Raw genomic sequence first — 23,598 nt, forward strand, 5'->3', positions numbered from 1 at the left:
TCCTGGCAATAAGTATCTCTGATAGCTATCATGGTCTTCCTGCCCTCACTATATTCAGGCTAACCTCAGGCACAATGGAAATTTCTGTGCTAAAGAGAGAGCTTATTTGTGCAGGAGAGAACTCTTTCTTGGAGTCTGGGCTGATACTGTGGAATGAACTACCACAGGAACTAAGATCCTGACAAACATCACTGTCTTCTGCTGCAAATGCCTTGAATTCTGTAATATAAACACGTAGCAGCATGTACAAAAAATAGCCAGCCCTTACTGAAACACCAAAACAAAACACTGCACTGTACACACAATTCTCTCCATGGGGAGAGGATAAGAGAGAGAGAACAAACCACATGAGACAGATATTAGTCACATCGCTTAATGCACTGTTGGAAGGCATTCAGATACTACAGTTATGAAGGCTGTATAGCAACCTGAATAGAATAGCAACCTCCTCTCCCCTGAGGAGTGTATGGATTGGAAGTCAGCACAAATCCATAGGTTTACTGGAGAATAAATCCAGGCACAGCATCTGTGTCGTGGATGTATACCCCAAAATCCACAGAGTAACCAACCCCATGATGTTCGAAAAGAGGGAAGATTTTTGTGCCATGTGTCTTAATACTCAGATTTGAATGTGTTATCCAACAACAGTATATCATAATATTTAGTATCAGACCATAAAAAGTGATTCTGATTCATCCCATCCCTATTTTTACATCCACACATAAAATACATCAGAAACTTCTTTTTGCCTTTAAAAAAAAGCCAAAGAGCAGATATTTGGTGCATTGTTGTTTGAGATTGTCAATACATTTCCTTGGGCATATTTTGATGATCTCACTTAGGCTGATTAATATTTTACTCTGCATATAGTCCTCCTGATGTCAGTGGGACTACTGGTGGTATATGGTACTACTCAATTTGAATAAAAATTTCCTTCTGCGAGGGGTAGGTTCCTGCACTGCTCAAGGAGATATTAATGGTGGAATTAGTGTAACCACCACTTTCTAGTGACTAGGTTGCCAGTTGTGGAGCAGAGGAATGGTGCACATTCTTGCGCTTCCTACTGGGTGGATTGTATCACTTTGGAGTAGCACAGCTACTGTTTGTCTATGGGTACGTCCATACTACCCGCCCGGGTCGGCAGGTAGCTATCGACTTCTCAGAGTTCGATATACCGCGTCTCATCTAGACGCGATATATCGAACTCCGAACGCGCTCCCATCGACTCCGGAACTCCACCACCGTGAACGGCGGTGGCGGAGTCGATGGGGGAGCCACGGATTTCGATCCCGCGGCGTGAGGACGGGTAAGTAGTTCGAACTAAGGTACTTCGAGTTCAGCTACGCTATTCGCATAGCTGAACTTGCGTACCTTAGTTCGAACCCCGCCCCACCCCTAGTGTAGACCAGGCCTAAGAGAATAACTGTGCGTGGTTGCTCAGCCCCACAGGCAGTCTGCCACTCAATGTGTATATGAGGCCACTGGGAGCATTAGTAATGGAACATGGGTTGCGATGTCGTCAGTAAGCTGAAGGTGTTCAAAGTTCAGCAGACAGGCTCTTAAAGAAAATAGAAAATTAATATTTAACCAGATTACTGCATTCTGTCTGCTTCATTAATTTTTTATTAATCTTGTGAAAATGATGTTGATGGAAATAATATTGACAGGGCTTTTTTAATATCTTCTGGTAAATGGAAACTTGTCATTCTAATGAACATGAAGCATCTTACAACCCTATTGGGTAAATGCTGTACTTGACCCAGAATAGTGGGACCACGATGCCCTATTATTTTGTATCATTCATAACTAATTCCTAGGAGATTCATCCTGATGGAGATGTGTCATAAGTGTTTGTAAATATGCTTATGTGGATATTAAGAGATACTGTAAGAAACTAATTTTCAGGTGATTTCCTAACACTTTATCACTTTAATTGGGATTCTGAGCAATATGCTTTAAAATTACTCTTGAGCAATCCCACAAAAAAATAAGCCAGTACACCAGTAACTGTAGTGGTTGTGAGTCCCTAGCAGCTTTTCTTCACACTATCTAGCAGCTTTGTTCTTATTAGCAGATTAAAATGTGAAATAGGCCTGAATCTCAGCTCTTTGGCCCCCAAATTTTGGTAGAAGTTCAGAATCTCAACTCAGTCTGAAGATTTAACTATTACTCCCTTTCTGTCTAATTGGTTGAACCCATATCAGAATACATTTGTTCTTTGAGGAGATTAACATCTAGTTCCAGATCTGAATTTTGTGGTTTAGGCCCATCTGTCAAGAAGAAGATTTCTCTTAAGGAGTCTGAGTGGAATGCTGCTAAAATTTCAAAATAAAACTTAATTACAACAAGGAAGTGGGACAGGCACAATAGGGAATGAGAAGCAATATTTTATGTAATAGGAATGAGTGACCCTTACGGTATTTGAGGTTTTGTGAATCTCTCAAACTATTTGTGGGTTTCAAAAAACTATATTGAGTTCACAGACTTTTTCCTTGTAATTTAAGGCCATGTTATTAATTACATCCCCTCATTCTCACCCTCAATCGTCATTAAAATAAAACAAAAGCACATTTTCTAGCTATGGGGCAGCCTTAGTTGTGTACCAAGAATCAGGGGTGGCTCTACGAATTTGGCCGCCCCAAGCAATCATGCGTGGGAGATGCACCGGCACCCCGGGAGCAGCGGACCTCCCGTGGGCATGACTGCGGAGGGTTCGCTGGTCCCGCGGCTCCATTGGAGCTTCCGCAGGCATGCCTGTGGGAGGTCCAGCTGAGCCGCGCGACCAGCGAACCGGCCACAGTCATGCCTGCGGGAGGTCCGCCGGACCCGCCTGCCGCCCCTGCCTGCAAATGCCGCCCCACGCGCGTGCTTGCCGCGCTGGGGTCTGGAGCCGGCCCTGCCAAGAATACAACATTTCTCAAAAGCATGACTAGATCATTTGGGGCTCAATAGAGAATATAGATATGGTATATTTACCTTTTCACCAGGATATTTCTTTCCTCCACTCCATTTCCTTTATCACAGTACACGTTACCTCTGTATCTATTTGGTTTTCACTCTGCTCTGTTTTTCTTCCTGTTTCTTCATTAATTTTTTTTTGCTTCCTTCTGCTTCTTCTCTTTACATTTTATCAGTTTTTCCTAATCAAAACATGAAGTCAATAATATCTGAGGATGAATTGAAATTTTAAGCCCATGAGTTGAAATTAAGCAAACTAAGTTCACCTATTTTGAATAAGTATGCACTAGCACTCCTGCTACTCAGATATCAACAAACTGATCAAACTCACTAATAGTCCTGATTGTGCTTCTGTTTTTAACTACATGCACACACTCATGCTCATGCAAAGATTCAAGTTGGCCAGACCCTTCCTCACAGCCAAGGGGATCAGGATGCAAATATCTCCAAACAATGGTGCCCTATCGCTATCCCATGCCAACAGTACTGCAAGAAGCACCTGTGCAAGAGTTCAGATTATTCAACCTTTAAAAACTGAGCCTTGCATGCTGCCTTTGTCATCAATATGTGATCCTGGCATTGTAGCTGTTATTGTATTTATCAGATTCGGGGTATTGCAAGAGCTGATTATGCTGCCTCCAAAGAATCCATAGCATTTGCTGACTTGTGAATTAAAAGATAAGCTTTGAGCTAGAACTCACTTCTCCCTTTTACTGCTACTTCTGTATTATGCTACCACTACACCTCCAAACTTGTAACTGTCTCTAATTCAGAGGTGAACTTTAAGCCACAGCAACCAACTATCATAGAAATGTAGTGCTGGAAGGGACCTTGAGAAGTCATTAGTCCATGCTCTGCTCTGAGACAGGACCCAGTATACCTACACCATTCCTGACAGGTGTTTATCTCACCTGTTCATATAACTCACCCATCATGGGTATTATACAACCTCCCTTGGTAAATTATTCCAGTGCTTAACTATTCTATAGTGAAAAAGATTTTCACAGTATCTAATCTAAACCTCCCTTGCTGCAGATTAGGATGTTTACTTCTTGTGCTATCTTTAGAGGCTATGGAGAACAACTGATCACCAACCTCTTTGTAACAGCCCTTAACATATATGAAGTCTTCTTTTCTCAATACAAATCATACCCAGTCTTTTTAACTTTTCCTCATAGGACAAGTTTTCTAAGCTTTTATTTTTTTTATTGCTCTGCTTTGGACTTTCTCCCGTTTGTCCACATCTTTCTTAAAGTGTGGCTCCTAAAACAGGACACAGTTCTCCACCCTGCCAAACAGAGCAGGACAACTACCTCACAGGAGTTACATATGATACTACCCTTTGTTCCCCTTCTTAAAGATAGGCACTATGTTTGCTCTTCTCCAGTTCTTTGAGACTCACCCATCCTCCATGAGTTCTCAAAGATAATTGCTAGAGGTTCTGAGATTACTTCAACCTAATTCATTAGGTACCTTAGAATTTTGTCAGGCCACGCCAATGTAATGTACATCTAATTTATCTAAACATTTATTAGCCTATTCTTTCCCTATTTAGGTTTGTGTTCCTTCCCCCTTGTTGTTAATATTAATTGTATTAAGTACCTGGTCACAATTAACCTTTTTATTGAAATGACACAAAATAGGCATTAAACATTTCAATCTTCTTGATGTCATCAATTAATAGCTCTCCCTCCCCGCTATGTAGTGGCCCTACACTATCCTTTGTCTTTCTCTTGCTCCATATATATTTATAGAACAACTTCTTATGGCCTTTTATGCTCCTTACTAGCTGTGCCTCATTTTCTGACGTAGCCTTTCTGATTTTTGTCCCTACATGCTTGCACTATTCTTTTGTACTCCTCCTTAGCAATTAGTCCTTGTTTCCAATTTTTATAGGATTCCTTTTTGATTTTCAGGTCACTAAAGAGCTCCTGATCCAGTCATATTGACCTCTTATTATTATTCCTATCTCTCCTTCATATTGGGATAGTTTGCTGTTGTGCCTTAAGTATTGTCTCTTTGAGAAACTGTGAGATCCCCCGAACTCCGTTTTCTGAGAAGTATAAACCTCTCCAAAAGTTTAGGGTACAGTATTTGGCTCTGGAATTTTGGTTACATCTCAAGTTTCACTAACCACTGAAACTTACCGTAAAAAAGGACAACTTCAAAACTTAACATTAGTTTTCGAAGCCAGTTCCAAGCTGCCAACATCTATTTTATACAGGGGCCGGGAAACATGTTTCTTTCCTTTAGTTTTGCTGACAGGATTAAACCTGGCACTATAATGCACACAAAGGACAAGTCCAATACTGCAAACCATTTTCTGTTTTATTATCTGTGATATTTGCATATTGCTGCACTCAATTATATCACATTTGTACAGAGGCCCAGTCTTTGCAGTGTAATGACTTCCTGATGATCTGTCTTTAAATGATGAATGAAAAGAATATGCAGCCTTCAAGGTGCATATAAGACCAAGTCACTTGCCAGCAGAATCCACTTCTATTTTTTAATTTGTATAAGGGAGATTAGAAATGTAAGTATTCCATCTGTCATTTCATCACTTTCCTAACCTGTCTACAGATTGCTAAATTATTTTGATATCTTTCCAATGCTGCTTCCATCTTCCCAGAAAAAGTACCTGAGATTCAAGAAAAAAATTGCTTTATTGGGTTAATCTTACAATTTCAGAACTGAGTTTAACTCAAAATCAAAACCCGTGGCTACTGGTGAACCACAGGTTCTTCTTGTTCATGTGAGCCCCTCCATCACCCACTTCAGCATGGCACTTCTGAAATGTAGAAATCTGTCACTTCTGAGATAAACCCACTAATCTACCTCTCTCTCTTTGTCACATTCTCTGTGCAGTGAGCAGATTTCTTCTGTGGATATTTTCAATCACTTTTTTCCAGTGCTACCATTGTGTCATAAGCTGATGGCTTTAACTAGTGATTTTCTGTTTTTCAGATTCGACGAAGACATCCAAACACCTCTCTGTGAAATGTTTTCGCAGTGCATCCCCTGCTGAAAGTCTCCTCTAAGGTAATCGTTATGAATGACAGAAAGTGTGTCATAAATAAAATTGCTGAAACTGTTTCTTGCTCAGCAAGAATTCTGTATACTGCAACATTCATCACCAGCAGCAGTATTCTCTCTCAGGGCATGGCTACACTTGCAGATGTAGTGCGCTGTGAGTTAAACCCACCTTCGGAGAGTGCAGCAGGGAAAGCGCTGCAGTCTGTCCACAATGACACTGCTTGCACACTGGTGTGGCCACATTTGCGGCACTTTCAGTGGCATTGGGAGCAGTGCATTATGGGCAGCTATCCCAGCATGCAAGTGACTGCAACATACTTTTCAAATGGGGTGGCGAGGGTGGAAAGTGACAGGGAGTGTGTTGTGTGTATGTAGGGGGAGAGAAAGTGGATTTGGGGGGGCTAAGAGCATGTCAGCATGCTGTCTTGTAAGTTCAGACAGCAGCAGACCTCCCGTCCCTCCCACCTCTCTCTCTCTCACACAGCATTCTACACTAATCTGTCTTGGAGCACACTTATCTGTCTCGGAGCAGATAAGCAGCCGGCAGCAGAAACGTAGCTTTCAAAAGGCATATCCGCATTCCTACAGCGAATTCAAAACAATGAGAAGAGTAGCCACTTGATTTAAGGAGATTATGGGACGTTTACAGAGGCTGATCAGAGTGCAGTAATGCAACACCTCGTCCACACTGGCGCGACGGCGCTCCAGCAGGGGTGCAGCAAACGTTATTCCACTCGCCGAGGTGGAGTACCAGCAGTGCTGTAGCCGCAGAGTCAGAGCACTCTACGTGCCTTGCCAGTGTGGACAGGAAGTGAGCTAGTGCACCCGGGGCTCCTTTAATGCACTGTAACTTGCAAGTGTAGCCAAAGCCCTCAGTCTTGATGGTAAATATCTCTGCAAATCTTGTTGGAGGGGAAGGGGTTAATATCATCCACAGCTTCCACTTTGCATCCTAGTCTTCACATTTTACTGTTTCATTTCTTCACTTGTATGATCCTTGCCTCTTTTGCCCTGTCTGTTCCAAGTATTCAGCCTGATCTTTATCTGTGTGCTATGTGTCCTTTTAGTGATGTGTATGCCCTCTGCAATTTGAGCTGATATTATTAGTAATGCCGGTTGCTTCTTGTCTCATCTACTGTACTCTTTGGCTTCCTTTTCTAGTAACAAAATTCTCAGGATTAATTATGATTGCTATCCTTGGTGGCAGGTTTATGCTCTTTATTCATGAAGTGACCTTATATCAGTACTAAGATAGTAGATGTGTAGGATAAGCCTCTTTAATCACTCTTACATTTCCAAAAGCTTTTTCAGCTTAATTTGATGCCTCTGAATTCAGGCAACAGGTGTTTATCTGATTTAAACTCATCAAGTACGTTAAACTTTTTTTAAAAATTGGTAACAGGAGTTTTGAGTTTGATGCAGAAATTACTTTGTGTCATTTTTTGGCTTGTGTTTAGCAGGAAGTGACTAGATGATTGTAATGGTCCCTTCTGGCCTTAAAACATATCAGTCTGTGTTCGAAGTTATGCTGATATCTTTTGTGATTTGGGGTGGAAAGGGTCTGGTATCAATTGTGTTATTGTCAGCTTCATGTTCTCAGAGCCAATCAGAATGCAATATAAAAATCTAGCAGGGTTTCAGTTGCATTTGTGTAAATTAAAACAACACATGAATTCTGACATTTTTGTTTGAAATTCTTTATATGTCACCTGCTATAGTTAGTTATCACAGTCTCTTTTAATAAAGAATCTCCTCTATCACCTTGCACAAAGGATGTAGCATTATTCAAATTAACCAGGTAAAAATGGGTATGCCATATCCATACTGCTACTGCTGCTGGTTAAAAATAGGGAATTCAAAATGGGTAGCATAATTATAACACTTTTGAGTTCATGCATTGGCTATTATTTTTATAATGAATATACTGTTTGGGGCAATGCAACAAGATGATTGTGCATTTCATGACTGTTTGTTGTTTCATGGATGAAATACTGACTTTTTTTCTAACATTCAAGTGTATTTCCATAGTATAATTAATTCTTCTCTGTTGGCTCTCTAATATTATGGTTTGCTAGCAAAGGGAAACATTGTTGCCAGAGAGAGCCTGGCTGCAGAAGCCAATGATACTTAGGACAAATAGGGAAAGGTGACTGGTTGTCACAGGTTTCCCACTGACGTTCACTATACCCCTTTCTCGCAAGGCAAGTACTTTAGAGGTTCCCATGTCTGCGTTTGGAAACTCAACTAGCTATGCTTGAGAATGTTGTTTTCCATTATTTCATCTGTGTCTGTGGAAGAAAGCCTGAAGGTAGCACACGGCCATGGGATTCCTTACAACTGAAGGCTGTGAAGAGCTGCTGAGTGAAGACCTGCAGACAGCCTATGCACTCCAGATGGGTGGAAATTCTCTGATGGAATATTTTTTCATCATAAAATGTCAGTTTGTCTAAGTAAAAAGTTTCACAGAAATATGTTGATTGCAACAAATCTTTGTCAAAAAAATTGAGGGAAAAAACATTTTCATAATCTCAGAAATGTATTTTGATCTTTTTGGAATGGAATGTTTCAATTTTCCATTTCAAAATTACTTTCCGTTTCAATTTCTTAGATATAATATATTTATATAAGATTAAATAAAAAAGTCAAATCAGGATTAAGTATTTTAAGAGACCTAAAACTAGTTTTTTGTTTTTATTTTGTTTAACAGGAAATTTTGAGGGTCGGTTGTTGGTGCTGATGAATTTGGAACAGGAAAAACAGGCAAAATCACTGAGTTCCCTGTGAAACAAAATATCTGGTTCCTGTCCAGGTCTAGATTGCAGCTTTATTGCAATTTCTGGGTGGTGACAAAGAGGTGGCACAACAAAATGCAGTGCTACAAATAAAAGAAAACATATTTGAAATAATTGAAAAGAATAGGAATTAAGAAATTTTGGACATAGACTACAGAAAATGAGTTATTAGAGACTGCTAGGAACAAAATTAACTCACAGTCATGAGGGAAAATAAAAGTTTGCGGCATCCTAGAAAGCCATAGGATTAGAACCATTGATGATGGAAAACCAGCATCATGAGGCATCAAGTGATTATTCTGTAGCATGGCTGACAATTAATTTTCATGTTCACATTGATCTAGAATCTTGAAATCTGGTATGCTCTTTCATTGTGGCCATAGAGTACGTGAACAAAAATTCTTAATCTGACTTGACTTTATCAACAGCCATTGAAAGATCACCATTCTTTCTTATCAGGTTTCACATGCTTACATGTCTTTCTCAGCTATGATATTGAAATTTGGTGTGCTCATTAATTATGCACTGCTAATTACAAGGGGAGAAAGATTTTAAATCTTATATGTGTATCATAGGTCACCAAAAGATCATCAGTAATGATTTACCAATAAAAAATAATTATATTAATTCTTTCCATAAGTAAATCGCATTGTTTATGAGGGCACCAGTTTGGAGACAAAAACTCGTCTGGGATGGCCACTTTTATTTATCAGATTTTAACCAATAAATCTGTTGAAAACAAGTGAGTGCCCCACAGGCACCAACACTAAAAGTCACAGGAGCAACCCTATTGCACCACTGGTGGAAAGTCCATCTGGGCCACTGGAGGATCAGATGTAGCATAGCTCCACTCTGCCATGCCTCCTGCCTTCTCTTTCTCACCCACACTCTGCCCTTGGACATCCCTAACACATTCCCCTCCAGCTTCTTAACCTGGGGGAAAGGAGGTCAGCTGGCAGAGAAGCCAGCACTGATTCCGCTATATTAAATTCACTGAACTCTAGCCATTGATCATCACTGGCCACTTTTAGGCTCATATGGGGCACAAAGAAGCCTTAGTGAACTAAAGAATCTGGACCAATGGATATATACAAAATATATAATAATTTATCCACTACATATAATTTACTTTGAAGCCAACTTATTCTTTGACATGAAAGTATTATCCACTCAGGAGCAAAAAAAAAAGGAAAATAGCCAATCAAAGGAGAAAGTTGTTCCAATTTTGTATCTTCCTGCATGTCCTTGTGTCTTTTACCTTATTGAATCATACACAGAATTAGAAAATTATATATATAATGTTGACACTGCTTGCTGTGATACGTTCTTACACTTAGGGCAAATTTCTGTGAAAATGTGTTTTTCATGAATATACACAGCACAAGAATGACACCTATAGTTAAGGTTGCCTGACACTGTCCATTATAAAACTTAGTTGTCTTGTTTATTTCCAAAAAATAGTGAAAAAGTATGTGATCATGTAGTTAAATACTGTATCATACTGTTTATGCATAAGGGAGCCAAATTAAAGTTCACAGGTGACCGTAAATCTGGCAATTTCAACCTTTTGAGTGCTTGACTTTGCAACTTCAATCATGTTTTAGTGTAGGTTGTGGGGGTATTGGTTTTTCGGTTGTTTGTTTTTTGCGGGGTGTTGTATGTAGTGTGTCTGGCAGTATTTTAAATTGATCTTTAAAATGGAGATTGTTCTTGGAAGATGAATAGCGGGGGGTGTTGGATTATAGCAGCCCTGGAGACTCTCTTTGTCAATTGAACAGATAAAGAACAGGGAGTAGAAGTGTCACCTGCCAGAGAAATCATCTCTGTAATGTCACAGATCCCTGATCCCGTATTGAGTTCTCCAGAACTACAGGGATCTACCAGTGGAGTGCTTATTGAGGCCTTAGTGGCTTGTTTATATGGGTAGGTGTTTGTGGGTATGTTTAAACCAAATTAAGTCTAGTTAAACTGGTTTGAAAACACATGATGAAATTCATAATAGAGTACTAACTCCATATTTATCAGGAACTGCATCCTGTAGGGCTTGTCTATATGACCACTCAGTGTGCAGCAAGGCAGGGTGTGGATTTACAGTAAACCAGCCTGCTGTGCACCAAGTGAGCATGTGGACCCTGCTGCTTCTCACAGTGCACTTGGACCTAATACAATATGTCAGAGCACACTACAAAACTTTTAATGTATTGCAGCAGTGTCCACATGGCCACTTAGTGCACAACCCGCTACTGTGCCGTAGATTTAAACTCCAGCTTCTCATGCATAAAGCACCATATATACAAGACCTACATTATATAGTGTCATAGGCACAGAAGTAGGCCATGGGTCTGTGATGTGTGGAATGGGTTAATGTACTGTTTTTTACTACCTCATTTAAAATTTTTTAAAGAATCTCAGTAATTATATAAAGTACCTCCTCCCCTCCCCTCCGCTACGGAAGCATTTGGAGACACTGTAAAACAGAATAAAACTATTTAAAATGGAAATAAAAATATTTAGAAGTCAACAGTTGCAGTTCCAACAGCAGCAGTATCCATTTTTCCATACACTTGGGGCAAAGTTGCTATGATGGAGGGAATAAGAAATAATTATGGTAATATCGTGGTACATGTTGGCAAATGGTGACTTTTCAATGGCATCCACTGTTTGCTCTGTAGTGTTCTGGTCTTTCAAGCTACCTTAAATAGATCATTAAACTTAATTTTATAATATCCCTGAGCTAACTACACTTAAACTCTTCTGTCAAGCGCCTTGTTAATTGCCTTTCTCTCAAAACTAACTAATTACAATTTTGTTGAATCTTTCCTCATACATAACCCCTTCTAAAGCTGAAAAAAATATCTGATTTCTCTTTGGCTTCTGCCCTCCTACCACCTTCTGAGTAGGGCAGAACCTTTCAAATGATTTTGATGGGAATACTTCACAGCCAGCTACTTACGTTATAACCTTGAGGTTGTCTTTGATAATAAATCAGTTTTTAATTACCATTTTAGTTACACTAGGAAAAAATTATTCTATTATTTCCAGAACACAGTAAGGATTCAACCAACGGTGTCTCAGGAGGATACAGTTATTTTAAGGCCTTTATTACTAATTATAGCTGGCTTATTACTGTTCATTGTTCACTGGTCCTCCAGAATGTTTGTTTACTTAGATTTCCACAGCTAAAGTGCTAATCCCTTGAAAATCAACATGAAACATTGCACATGTGCTGAGATCTTCTCACTTAGGTTCCAGTGAATTTCTGCATTCATTTGAAAATTCAGCTTGCCTCTTACAGGAGACAAGTGGCAATGGTACAATGAATTGCAATGTCACCATGGACTCCCTTGCCTGTTATGGTCCTGGAAAGTTAGATGAACTCCTGGATTTATGCTTTGTGTGTTAGCATTGTGAATTGCCTTTGAATTTTTGTATTTGATGAAAGTCATTTCAATGGGAGTTTTTGTATGGAATTTATAGAATCAGTATAGTGTTTTATGACCTTTGCAACCTTGCTTGTATTACTAAATTGAATACATAAAACAAATTGGGTATTATGTTGCACTAAGCAGGAAAATGAACTGTACAAAAGGAAATAGGAGTAAAAATCTCATACATAAAAACTTCGTCGATGCCTTAAAACACAGTTCCTTTTTAAAAATAAAAAATGAAATACAAAATATTTCAGACATAAAAAGCAGTTTAGATCTGTCACACAAAAAAGAATAATTATCTCACATAAGTATTCAAATATTCAATATGATTCAAAAAGATGATTCAATATGCATCAGACAAGTGTTCCTGCTAAAATATCAAGTTTACATAGACTTTTTCTTTAAAGATAATGTAAAGTGAAATTTATGGTTTAACTTAAATGCATTTTTAAAAATGATCAACATCCTCCATTTCCCATGTACTTATTTTTCCCTCAAGTCTCTTCATCACTCCAATCTCATATCATCTCCTGCAAAAACTTTAATAGACAGTGATAATTTCCATTATTACTAGATTCACAGACAAATTTCATTAACACAAAGATAAGGTTGCCTGGTGGTATCGCATGGTTTTCCATAATATCAAGTTCAGTAAAACTCAAACCTCTGAAAACTAGGAACATGCCCACTGAACCTTAATTCTGCCTCCTGAAGTTGGCAATAGCTACTGGAAATTTACTGCATGTATTCCAGCTGCATGCACTGTATTAGATGTAGCTGTTTTGAAAGGTGGCGGGATTAATTTGAGGAGCATGAAGATCTGTGATCATGATGTGAGGTGATCCTGATCCTTTGGGTAGGTATGCACAAAGGAAAGCAGTGCCAGTGCACCGTGAGGGATCCAGTATGACTCATTTCTGCACTGGCTTTTGTAAATTGTCAGTTCCATGCACAGAGTTCTTTTCCATGGAGACTGTCTGTCAGAGGTCCTGGAACAATTTGTATAGTGGGGGTGCTGAAAGCCATTAGACAAAACTGTAAACCATGTAAATGATGGAAACCACTTCAAACCCTGTAAATGATGGAAACCCCTAGTTCCAGCACCTATGTTGTCAGCATTCAGGTGGGATATCAGAGTGGTCTGTGGGTTCAGAGACAGATAAGTGAAAGTATAGAGTTGGAAGGAATCTTGTGGGTAAGATTGAAGGGATGATAAAAGGGGGTGAAGGAGTGGCAAAATTTAGCAAATGTGGGGTTGTTTCTGGAGAGGAGGCTCAGTGTTTGAGAGTAGAATAGGTGCAAGTAGCTTCTTTTCAGTACAGCTCACATAAATAATGTTTGCCTTAGCAAAGAGAAGGCATTACACTCTGCTCCCATTGTCATGTGTTCTACTCCCTGAGTAATGTGTACTATTTGCAAAGGCAGAATGTGAGAATGTATGTTATGGGCATATTGGGTCAGTGCTCAAAGAGGAGGCAGAATTAAGGTTGCGTTGGTGTGTACCTTAACTCAGTATTGCCTGTTTTTCCAAGGTTTGAATTTTGTTGAAGTTGGTGTTCTGAAAGGGCACATGATACTAGCCAACCTTAACTCTGCGTTAACAAAGTTTTTTTGTCAGTCAATATAAAATTGAACAATGGGCCCTGCTTCTCTCCTGTACACCAGTGCAACCCATTCACTTCTCATAAAACTGAGAATCATATCTGATTCAGTTGGTGTTGGTTTTGCAAACCACAGATGGTTTTGTGGTTTTCATTTTGTGTTCATGGCCTATAGGAACATGTTTTTCACTTTCCAAGAGCCAGATTCTGCCAGGCCCTTAGGCAGGAGCGGAGTAGATGTGAGAATAAACATAGGAGACTTTGACTCTCAACCTCAGAAGACCTGTGTAAGCACTAGTCTGAATTGCAGTCCACTAGGAAATGCAGGGGGTGATGTGTCCCTACTCAAAAGGGTCAGAGAGGAATTGGGCCATGGCGCTGCACGACCCATGCACTAGCCAGCAATACTATCTGGTTATGCAAAAAGAGTAGATATTAGCTGAAACCCATAAGGTCCTAGGCACACCCAAGAATTGAGGAAGGTATTCCACCTTCCTGAGAAAGCTCCATCTAGGATGATGCAAATCTATACCTGGAATTACGACCTCAATGCTTATTAATCCCAAAATTCTTTTTCGTTTGTGTTTGTTGAGCTGAAATAATTTCTCTTCCCCTTTAGGACCTGGCTTTCTCTATTGCTAAGGTTGTTATGTAAAACACTACATAAAAGAATCAATTGTGTAAACACAAAACTAGGATCATCACTGGGGGTTAAAAACACATAAAAGAGAACAAAAATGTCCATCAGTGCTAGCAAGACAGAATTGTGCAGAGTCCAGGATGGGAAATGAGAAGAGTGCAAAACTCCACCTTCCTATTTATGCTCACAGAAAGGAACCAAACCTACCATATGTTGGGGAAATGGAAGCATATAAACCTGACGTTGGGTCTCTGGCACAGTATCACAATGCCAGTGCATTACTGAGTTTGCCAATTAGCAAATTTTGCCATTACTAAGTAATCCTTTTAGTGTGATACTTGGTTCAATTGTGTTATTGTGGGGCACTTAGATTAACTGCTAAAACAGGAAAATTCAGGGTTGTCAACTTTTTCTATTTGTGTATGTATGCTGGGGAGCAAAGACAAATTACTTTGCTGCCTTTGAGTGTGAGCCTTGCCCTTTAAGATGATGTTAGATCAGATATCTAAGTAGCATTCCCCCATACAAATGACCTTTTCATCTGATGCCTGTAATGAAATGTTGAGTGGAAGCGTCATCCTTCTTGTCCAGCATGGCCTTTGTGTTGCAACCTCATCTCTACCAGTCCTGTCAACTCCCTCAAGCACAGTTATAAGGGGAGTCCACCTTGGAAGATAGCTTTTGTATTCAACCCTGACCCTACTTCCAGCCACTTTCCCAAGGACAACTTCACTGAGGCTATGGAGGATGAGACTGTCTCTGACTCCCCAATTTGTCCCCTAGATTTGAGGCTCTATTTATTCCAGTCACAGAAACAGAACAGGAAATGTATTCAGTTAAGGACTGGGGCCATCACATTATCATGGTGCCCCAAAGTTCTTCCTTTCTGCACAAGAATATTTTGTAACCTATTAATAAGGCCTCTTACTCCAACCACATGGACAGTCTGGGGATTGCTAGAATACTCACCTATCCTAGTAGTGACTTGAGTATTAGGGCTGACTTGGAGTAACGATTAGCATGTCAGCAAAGCCTGAATGTATGAGACCTCTGTCACCAGGTGGTGCAAAGAGGCTGCCTGCAGAAGTCCTAATGGGGTAAAGTGTTGGGGCAGGATTAGCCCATGCAGCAGGCAGAGACCAGGTGTGTGGGGCTTCCTGCAAGTTGTCATGGATGGGACATAGGGAGAAGGGATCCACAGAGGTAGAGTGCAGAGGAAAATGTTGACAGAGAGCCATCTTCAGCCACAATGTTGGAGTAATAGCTGTGGATTCGCTACACTCCAGTTTCATGGTATTGAGAGGTTTTGAATCAAAATACATCCCAGTAGCATTAGAGTGAAAAGGTGGGTGAGGTAATTGTGATGTCATGCTCAGGACACCCAGAACTGTGTGCCGCTATGATACCACTTTGTCTTAACAAGAGTGGGATTTTTGCTGCTGCTGTGTGTCGTAAAACAGATTTTATAAAATGCGCCACACTAAACACATTAAATCGGTGCGATTTCTGAGCGTTGCACTGTGGTTGAGATCCCAGTGCCTGATGGGGGCAAAATCATGCATGACACAGCAGAGATGTAGCCCATATTGCACACCCCAAAAACCTTCCATAAAATGAACTGAGGATGATCATGGGCTACAGTCCTTTTGTGTGATGAATAATAAAAGAATGCAGAAAGACACACTGACTTGTTAGTGAGAAATGAGTGGAAGGCAGCCTCCAGCTGCTATGATAGTCCAGACAGGACATTAACCATCAGCTGACTGCAGGAACTGTGGGATAGGCCTCAGTTCCCTGACATATCAGCCTGTCTGCCTTGCCAGCGAACTCTTCAAGACTCTGCCAGTCTAAACCTTGCCTTGCAAGTAACAATCAGTGAACCCCAGTTCCCCAGAGAATCTCCTTGCAGTGTCTAGACCCTCTCACTGGACTCCTACAGAAATTGTTTGCTGCCTCCAAAGCGACAGAGCTCTCACATCAGCCTGTTAAGTTAGCTGAAGACTCACACTTCATTTTAATAGACAGCACTGAGATGGTTTTGTAGTAAGACAAAAATAAGTTTATTAACAAAGAACAGAGATTTAAGTAATTCTAAGCAAGAACAAAAGACAGCTATGGTTACAAATAAAACAACACTCTTTCTAGTGAATAAAACTTAATTTTAGCAAGTTACAATCTTTGTCTGAACAGTTACCTTAGTTACATCAAGTTATCAGCACCCGTAGCCATCCAGACTAGGGGATACAATTTTCACAAGCCCAATGGGTGCTGTAGCTTATGTCGCCTCAGTGATGGATAACTAAAAGGCCTTTTTGCTTCCCTTATATTATCCAAAATGTTCATTGCTTTTGCCTTAAGAGCCAGGAGGGCTTTCTAGGGTGTAGATTCTGTCCCCAAGCATGACTGTTAAACTGTCTTCTCCCATGTTTGTTTAATGGCTTTGTGTACCTTATATGTAAGTGTACTGTCATTGTCCTCTGCCTGCCAGTCAGACAGGTAACTATGCCCCTTTGTCTAGGACAGGCTGAGGTTATGCATTGCCTCCCAAACACATTATAAGAACATATCTATAACTCCTTGTACACAACTCATACATACATCACACAATGATTTTCAGGACTAGCATGTTGTCACCAGTTTATATATGATACTTTGCATGATGTCTTTGAGATGTATATTATGACAACCAGTGGATTAGGGCAATGAGTGTGTCAGGTCTGATGTGAGTTTCAGTATGGGGATTCCTCTACCAGTTAAATTGAGAGTCTCCCAGGGTCATGAATATCTTTTATTGGACCAACTTCTTTTCTATTGTTGAAAAAGACAAGAATTAGGTTTACACAGTGCACTTCTTCAGGTCACCCACCTTGTCTCTCTAATATCCTGGGACCAACATGGCTGCAACTACACCGCAAACAACAATTCCAGTACCATGGCTGCTTTAGTAGTAGGGCAGGTAGGTCCCATCATTACCTTTCTGATACTTAAAAATTGGGAAAATACATATCTAAAAGTAACACTGGCTATTTTTCATTTTATTTTTTTTCTGTTGTGAAAGAATTAACTCACCACTAGCACCTCCTTGTGACTGTGCATGGCAAAGCAGCTCTCCCACAGTCACTTGAAAGTCTTTCCCCTTGCAGGGTAGTCTATGAACAAAAAGGAAGTGGAATTATTGCAAATAAACACAGGTAATAGGAAATAAAGGGGAATGATTCCCTCTCGGGGTGCTTCAGAATCTGGGAGGGACAGGCCATCGGGCAGCAGTCATCTGGGAGAATTTCCTGCATTTAGTCAGCCCTTTATTCAGAGGCTGAAGGTTTGTTCTGTTTCCAGATCTGCGGCAAGCAAGTAGCTGTTCTCCCCTTTTAAGCTCCTCCTCCAGCCTATTCATGTATTGCAGGTATGGCAAGGTGGAGCTGCCTGAGGCCAGAGCAGCTGCCTAACCCCTTGTTGTCCAGTGTGGGGCTTGTATACCACATCACACTGTTCACAACATTTTTTTTAAAGTTTATCTTTTTCTATAATACAATTTAAATATTCAGTAGAAATTTCCAGACTATGCCAAACTCCATAATTTCCCACCAAGTGAATAATCACAAGTAGAAATTGTGTTCCACAGCTTTATGGCGGCAACCTTTATGTCATGTCCACGGATTCTGTAACAATTGCTTATAAAATAGTTTGCTCATTTTTCTATTATAGATATTTTATTTTCTCATTTGCACAAATTTTATTTGTTGTTTTTGCAGTTCTGCCATTTCTATTTGTAATAATGCAAAAAGAATTCAAGGGTAAATGCCCCTCAGATAATTTAAAACACATCTTATACCTGCAAAAGTTCAGTTTCAGATGAATATCCTACAGTTAGTGCAGAATGACATTTAATTTAGATGTTGAAAAGTATAGATTATTGGATCTAGAGGGTTATACCTTGGCCAGTAATGAGTGCAAAAGTGACATATGACTGATGTTATTGTTTGCAAATTATCATACTGCCGGTGAAAGTAACTATTAGAGACAATCAAATACATCCCAGAGGTATAGTGAAATCATTACTTTCTGTGGGTATCTTGTGATTTATCCAAAAGACATTGCATTATAGAGCACCAGGGAATTTGAGAGAGAGACCACCATAATCTGTGAGGTCATGACCTCATAGATTACACAGAATGATGAGTTTGTGTTGTCAGAGTAATACCATCCTGAAGACACAGTATTGGCAATGTGGGTTAGGCTGATGGGATTATAGCTATGAATTGATTTACATTGCACATAGAAATTTTAGTGTAAGGCTCTCTTTATCAAACAAACAACTGGATTGTTAAAGATTTATTTTACAGTGAGCGAGTTCATTGAAGTGGAGAATGAAGTGTCAAAAACACAAGCCTTATTAATAATCTCAATTCCTACAATATTTTTTTCTAAAAAGCAACCTCTGTTTCCCCGTGTGTTGTATTTATCTCAGCCTGTTGACTCTTTTGAAGAGCCAGAGGTGTCTAGTCCTTTCACCTTATACCAATTCACTAATAAATAAACCTGAGAATGAAGAATTCAAATAGTCCTTAAGGGAGGGGATGATTGTTTTGTTTTCTTATAATGTTTTTTTAGAAACAGCACAACTAAATAGTATCTCTTATCAGTGGAATCTCAAATAATAAGAATTGCACAGATCTTCAGAATAAACTGAGAATATGCTGTCTTTTCCCTTCTCTATAAAGCTGAGCCAGTATTAAATATTTTGTTTTGTGCCACTTCAAAGTGAAGAAATACCAATAAGTATGTTAGGTTAGGTAATCCAAAATTCCTTTTACTTAGCTTCTTATTCTATATTTATTTGTCTGGTTTAGAAATCTATGCCAATGTGTTCATCTTCCACCCAAATCTATTCATCAAGCATCAAAACTCATCAGTGAGATGGAATAATGCCACTTAATTAGTCTTTGATATACAGCTTAATTAGGTCTTAATAAGGGGTAGTGCATCCTAAAATCAATTATCTTACTCTTCTTAATAAGAGCAACTAATTAGTAGGTAAATCGCCACAGTTCCCCTTTCATCCTACAGTTTTCAACAGTCTTGTGAAGGAGATTATGCTGATGAAATTATCTCCCTAGTAGATAGGAGATATTTCTAGCTGTACTTTATAAGGTGCTTTGCCAAACAAGTTGAAGTAGGTAAGGGGTGGAGGGGCTGCAGGGAAATGGAAAAAAATGTCTGAGGCACAAAATGCTCTATTGAGAATTCTAGCTGACTTGACTGTGTCAAGTCACCCAGTGATGTACTGCACTGCCTGCAGTATACCCCTTGTATGCAATAAATATGCCCTTCCATTCATTTTGGTGCACTATGCAATGTCCTGTAAACCAACATATCTGTCCACTTTGTCCAGATTTGTGATGCTGAAAGCAAACACTATTCCTCTGGCTTTACCCTTTTTCTTACAAAATAAAGCCTTATATTTGGACGCTACCTTTACATCTGAGAGGAGGTAGAGAAGGGGATCTCTGAAAGAATAAACAGAGGCTCCTCAAGAAAGATGGGTACAGTGATCACCATTAAAAGTAAATATTTACCCACAGATACCAAAGTTCCTTCCCATTTTAAGTGCAGGGAAGAACTGTAGTATGTCAAATTGCACTGTTTGGTAGATGCTGCCATTGTAATGGTGATCACAGCAGTCAGAAGGTGAAGTGTTTGCAGAGCAGCATTTGTCTCTGTTATTCTGACCAGATTCCTAATTACAGCAAGGTAATTGTGGGAAAAGATCATGGTTAGGAGGGAATATAGAAAAGGCTGCTACTTTGATGTGTACAGTTTATATCTGTGTTCATCCCCGATGGGCCAAAGATTGAAGATCTTGCTCAGTCCTTACTTGGTAAAAGTTCCCATGTGTTCGGCATTAGTTATTATATCACTACTTCCCTTTCGGGCTTAAAGGGCTTATCCTTTTCAAAATGCCACCTACAGACACCGGGCTGCTCTCAAACAGTGCCCATAATTCCATCTAGTTATGGGGGCTAATGTACTTCATGTCATCACTGCTTTCTCAAACTTGATGCCAACTCCCTTTGAGTTTTCACTTTAGGCAAGAGGGAACTATTCCCCTTCAGCTTGTGGTCATTTTTGGTTGTGCCCCAGAGGCTCAAGGGCACTCCAATTATATAATAACTCAATCAGTGCAGCATTTTGTTTGCTGCTGCTGCAGCAGCCTTCATGTATCCACCCTTTTCAGCTGAGCCTCCTTGCCAAAGATACCAGAGAGAGATTTCATAACTGTGAATGGGTTTTGCTATTACTTCAGTTTCCCTTATGCTTATTACTGCAGCTTTTCTAGACACTTTCTAGTGTTAGTCATTAACCACAACACAATGCCCCTGTTTTAAAAGTCTGGGGTTGCCTTCTGTTCTTTGTTTTTCCTCTCTGAGGCATTAGTCATGCTTTTTTGTGGAAGAAAATGTTCTAACAGGCAACCCCTTCCCCCATGAGGTTTGGTAAATTGATGCATTCCTTTTATATCTAATCCTGATTCAAATGCTGATCCCAATAGTTCAGTTCATGGTTTAACATGCTACTGAGCAGTATGCGATAGCTGTGAAAGGCAATGCTATTTAGTTTTTATTTTAATGGGTTGGGACAGGAGTTTCTTCAGATTGTGGCAGTGAATTTTTTAATCCTCAAACAACAATGATTAAATTTGCATCCTTCTTCTGTCAGATTTTAACTGACTGGGCTCTGTATTGGGGATGGAAGGTAACGAGGCTGTGGAGAATACAGAATCCTCTCTCTCCAAACCAGGATAAGAGCACAATGCACCCACACAGCTAGTCCACCGCTTGTGAATTTGAGTAGCAACTGGGCTCCAGAATACTCTCCCCTATGTGGACTTTGCAGCTGAGGAGTCTCTGCAGTTCACAGACTCACTGGCCTTTCCCTTGAACAGCTCACAGCCCCTTCCTGCTTTAATGCAGGGCTCCATAATGGCCCATCCTCCACAATCTGCACAAATTTCTGAGTCCCCTTAGGAAGCCTCTCAGTAGCCTGCTCCCCATGCAATAATGCTGCATATTGGGCTCTCCTTGGCCCTTCTGCATCTGTTAATATTTCTTCCCAAGTGTAAAACTCAGCCCTTCATACCACTTCTGTCTCACTTGCCCCCAGAACAAAGAATGTAGAGTTTTGCACTGGGAAAAGAGGGCAGGTTTTTTTGAAGACTGTGTCCTGTTGGGGAAGGTAGGCAAAATATCTATTGTCTATTGGTAACATTTGAAAACAGGTAGACAGTACTGCCCTCCCCACCTCCCCCCACCCAAAAAAAAGCATGCTCAGATCCTGTTTAGAGCAGCAGACAAACACCAAAATATATTTGTCTCAAAAGAAGACAGGCAAATCTCCATTTTCAGATGAAAAAAAATCTCTGTTCCATTCATGGCAAAACTTGGATTTTAGGTGAATTCAGATTTTTAAATAGTTTTCAATTTTATGCTGGATTATGCAAGCCTTCCTGATCATTTTCATGGCTTTTCATTGTAACAACATCGTCCCTCTTTGTGTGGTCTGCCAGTGGCTTCTCCTTATCCGCTACAATGAATACAAACTAGTCATCTTCATTTTTAAGGCCCTTCACAGCCTATCCCCACCCTACCTATAATCTCTTATACATTATTTAGGTTTCAGTTCCTGCCTCTGCTCTGCCCACTGTGTCTGCCTTCATTGCCCATTTGTTAAATTTTAAAACAAACACCTTTTCCCTTTCTCCCATGCAACCCCTCATACAGGGGAGGAGCTCCCCGTAAATACCTTCCAAGCCACCTTATTGCCCTCCTTCAAATCCCTCCTGAAAACTCCTCTGCTGTGATGCCTTCAAAAACTTGACAGTGGTTAGGCAGCCAGTGTGCTACCGCTGCTTGCTTTTAATGCCGGCCAGTTCTGTCTCATTGTTACTTTGTGCTCCCACTTTCTGTCTATTGTATCCCTCTCTCCCTTGGCTTATACTTAGATTGTAAGCTCCTCAGGGAGCTGTTTTTGTACAGCATGTAGCGCAGTGGGATCCTGTCTTATGACTGGGGCACCAAGGCACTACTGTCGTGCAAACAATAAATAACCAACCACAACAAAAGCCAAGTCCCACCAGGAACCCTTACAGGTACATGGTTCTTTGAGCTGAATTCTTTTAAAGCTATTCTAGCCTCTTACAGTCGATTTGGTTTTATGTGTGTGAAATCCAGTTTAAAAAAAAAGTCAACAGCTTTTGAAACTATTATCAGTTGTTAGAGAATGAGAAATATCAGGAGTCTTTTCATGGACCTCCATGGCTTTGGATCTGGCTTATAATGGAGATTAAAAGCTGGAGTTTCCTCATCCACATATTGTAAGTGAAAGCCAAAAAGGAACACAGAATAGATAGTGAGCACCGTAGGTGTGTTTCAGTAGCATACAAAACACATTTTTATTAGAATATTTAGTTTCTTTCAGCAAGACACCTGAGTCAAACTGCTGCCACATAATTATTTATAGGTTAAGGATAACAAGAGCTCTGTTATATTAAGCACAAAACAACCTGATGTATGATGAATGCTCGCTGCCATTCTCCCAGTGAGCTCCAGATCACATTGTGGAACTGACCTGTCATTGTTTACCTCCACCGATTTTTTTTGTTATCTGCCGCCATGCAGTAGAGATGGCTGATGTAAGAATCCACTTCTATGATCCCTTTGCAAGGTTGGTGCATTAATCAGTAATGTTTATGAAATCCTAAGCAGTCTCCAGTGTATTTATGTCCCGTTCAGAGAATCTTACTTAGATGAAGATGAAGACTAGGGAATCCTGCAGCACTAGGTCTGTTCTAAGCCTTCAGTGGCACGTTTGGATGAGTGGCAAGGAAGAGATGTCTGCATGAATGCCATTTAGACATGTGCTTCTGCCTCAATAACCACAATTTGGGGGATTAGTTCCTTCCTCATTTCTTGATTCTTCACCCAGCCAATATTGTGCTCTCTTGGTTTTCAGTTCTTTCCTTTGGCAACTGTTTTTATTTTCCTCTCTTTGTCCCTTTTTACAACTGCACTTTGTAAACCTTTCCCATTACTCTCTATCTTTGTACACATTTCAAAGTTAGCAAACCATTTCCCTGCAGCAAC

The 23,598-nt window shown here is 40.1% G+C and overlaps 1 protein-coding gene across 12 annotated transcripts in view; it reads left to right on the forward strand.

Moving 5' to 3' along the window:
* Positions 1–23,598, forward strand: part of TENM2 (teneurin transmembrane protein 2) — a 1,520,094-nt gene that overhangs the window by 304,891 nt on the left and 1,191,605 nt on the right. For all 12 annotated transcript variants that reach the window (XM_039484033.1, XM_039484034.1, XM_039484029.1 and 9 more), the window contains one exon: positions 5,926–6,000. The gene's annotated coding sequence lies outside the window, so the exon portion shown is untranslated. The remainder of the gene's footprint in view (positions 1–5,925; positions 6,001–23,598) is intronic.

Source organism: Mauremys reevesii, linkage group 8 (genome assembly GCF_016161935.1).
Source record: "Mauremys reevesii isolate NIE-2019 linkage group 8, ASM1616193v1, whole genome shotgun sequence".
Lineage (NCBI taxonomy): Eukaryota > Metazoa > Chordata > Testudines > Geoemydidae > Mauremys > Mauremys reevesii.